This window comes from Octopus bimaculoides, chromosome 28, assembly GCF_046866305.1.
Source record: "Octopus bimaculoides isolate indiv1 chromosome 28, ASM4686630v1, whole genome shotgun sequence".
Classification (NCBI taxonomy): Eukaryota; Metazoa; Mollusca; class Cephalopoda; order Octopoda; family Octopodidae; genus Octopus; species Octopus bimaculoides.
In genome coordinates this window covers 19,080,317-19,083,251 of record NC_142955.1, presented here as the reverse complement: position 1 = coordinate 19,083,251, position 2,935 = coordinate 19,080,317, and the positions used below count along the sequence as shown (strand labels likewise).

At 37.9% G+C, this 2,935-nt stretch overlaps 1 long non-coding RNA gene across 1 annotated transcript; it reads left to right on the top strand.

Annotated features, from left to right (window-relative positions):
• Positions 1 to 263: 263 nt before the first annotated feature.
• LOC149130719 (uncharacterized) lies at positions 264 to 2,391 on the top strand. Its single transcript, XR_016238732.1, has 2 exons — positions 264 to 878; positions 2,134 to 2,391. It is a non-coding gene; the product is annotated as an uncharacterized LOC149130719 (long non-coding RNA).
• Positions 2,392 to 2,935: the final 544 nt, after the last annotated feature.

Below are 2,935 nucleotides of genomic sequence, written 5' to 3'. Positions count from 1 at the left end.
TATATATATATATCCGATGAACGGGAACGTGAAACTCAGAGTAACAGTTTTTTGTTATATTTCTGCTGCTTTTAAATAAAGTATATATATATATATATATGTACACACACATGTCCGCGTTTTTTTTGCAACGTCCTGCACGGAGATATGCATCTATATATACATGTGTAGGTATGTACGTATATATGCATATACTCATATATTATTTATATATACACACACACACATATATATATACGTATTTTTTATACCAAGTGATTCAAAGGCCGCCAGTTTTGTATCTGACACTTATAAAGTTTAATAAATATCAAGTACACGAAACTCGATTTCTGCCGATTCAAAACTACACACACACACACACACATATATATATATACACACACTTGTTTTGACAGCTATGTAGCTCCTTTGTACTGTCAAACCCATATATACACACACACGGATACACACACTCTCAAAAACACATGGTGTATATTTATAAGACGTAGGTATGTTTGAATAACCATGCGTTTCTCGCGCAGGATGTATAGAATACATCCAACCTTACATACATGTATACGCATGTCTATACATACATGTGTATGTATGTATATAGCGTTAGTATGTGTGTGGGTAGGCTGGTGGGCCGTCCTGTCAAGTGACCGGCCAGGACAGTTAGTCTAGCGACCTTCGTTGCAACGTACCCCCTCCCTACTTGTGGCTGACCTTATTCCGGCAGCCTTCCTACCTATCTACCTATTTAGCAAGCAAGCTATTCTACCTAGCCAGCCACATACCTACACCTATTGACTAAAACAGGACCACTAACTACAACACCGAGGAGAGACACTTCTACATGGTAGCTAAAACTGTTAAAAATAGCAGCCAAATCTTCCTCGGTTTGTACACCTGTTAAATATTTGTGTCGAGGATGAAAACCTGTTACTGCACCTGCTAGAAATAGCAGCCAAATCTCCTTCAAATCACACCCGATTGTCTTTTCTTTATATATGTGTGTGTATCAAAGACGTAGATCTCTACATGGTAGCTAGACGTAAGAGAAATAGCAGCCAAATCTCTCTCAAATCACACCCTACTCTCTCATCTATGTATATATGTATGGATGAGCCAATGAGGGAGACCTCTACATGGTAGCTAGACCTGGTAGAAATAGCAGCCAAATCTCACTTGAATCACACCCTGAGCCAATGAGGGAGTCCTCCAAATGGTAGCTAGACCTAGTAGAAATAGCAGCCAGATATCCTCATAGCGTGGCCTGGGGCTAAACAAAAACTGCCTCTGCAACACAAACACTACCACCGCCACCACCACCAAAACTTTCTTCAGTTCCAACTTCAGTGTTACTTCCCCGTCTCAAACCTCATACGATAGAGTATATATTTGTCCCCCATACCTGAGACGGTGTTACTAATAATATAGACAAACAGACAGACTAATAGATAGATAGATAGATAGATAGATACATCCCAGACTGTCGTACAAACTGGCCAGGCCCTCGTCTTCAGAGCCACAAATATCTTTTATTAATTAGCCCAACAAACATTTAAACCCTTCACAGATCACTTAAATAGACACACGTGGACATTTTTAGGCGACACAACACACATTGCAAATCGCCACATCCTTCTTACTTTTTTTCTTCTTCGCCTCTTTCTTCACCTTCCTCTTTCTTTTCTTCTTATTCTTATTCTGTATCGCCTTCCTTCTTTCTTCCTCATTTTCTTTTCTTTCTCTATCACTTTTTATCTTTGTTTCTTCTTTGTCACCTTTTCTTTCTTCTTGTTTTCTTTCTTCTTGTTTTCTGTCTTCCTCCCTGTGGACCTCTCATTCTTATCCTACATCACCTTCCTTTCTTCTACCATCATATCTTCTTTTTCTTCGTTGTCATCGTCTTCTTCTTTGTCCTCTTCTTCTCTATTTCCAGTATAACCCGGCGCTCCAGCCCGACAACCTTTGACCCTCTACAAACAGGCCTCAGGCGAATGAGACCCATAATGGATTGTTATTTCCACATCCAAGTAGAATCATTGGTGTATCGGACAAAAACGCTTAGAGATTACAGACTTTTCTTTCAGCTCTTTTCATTCCGAGTTCAAATCCCGTCTTGATCAACTAATATTTTCATTCTTTCAGGGTTGATAAAACGAAGAACCAGTGAAGTTCTGGGGATCGATGTAGCCTGAGGCCAATGAAAAAAGAAAAAAAAGATACTTACCAATGAGACTGAATTCAAGACCAGGTCGCTTGACCACACATCTATCTATCTATCTATCTATCTTGACCACACATCTGTGCTTAGCATGAATATATATCAATGGACGGCCTTCACTCAGACCTGGTTAGCATGTCATAGCTACAATTTCGTGCCCATTCTTTCCTGATCATATTTACTGATAGCTCTTAAAATACTATTTTTTTAAAATGGAATGTGGGACTGTGTGTGTGTATTCTTAGTCTATTGGAATATTCCAACTAAACATAATGTAATCTTTGTATTGTCCTTTTTCATTCCTGGATGTTTTTCCACCCAAGGTATTTTGAAATGCAAGCTTAAATATTTATATATGCTTTGTAGTTTAAATTGGATGCGAAATGAAACAATTGTAGGTGAAAATCATAATTAATTAATTAATTTGCATCCATTGGCTCTTTCCGGTTTCAAACTTAATTGATAATATTTTATGATATATTCATTGAAGAAATATCTCTTCAAAATGCAATATATTAAATCATTGTGTCTTGGATAAAAATATCCCTATAAGGGGTCTAAGTGTCCTCATGGTGACTATACAGATCAACAGACAGATAGGTAGGTAAATCAATAGATAGATAGGTAGGTAAGTAGGGAGGTAGATCAATAGATAGTTCGGCAAAAGAGACCGACAGAATAAATACCAGGTTTAACAAAATAAAGTACTAGGGTGGATTCATTTGA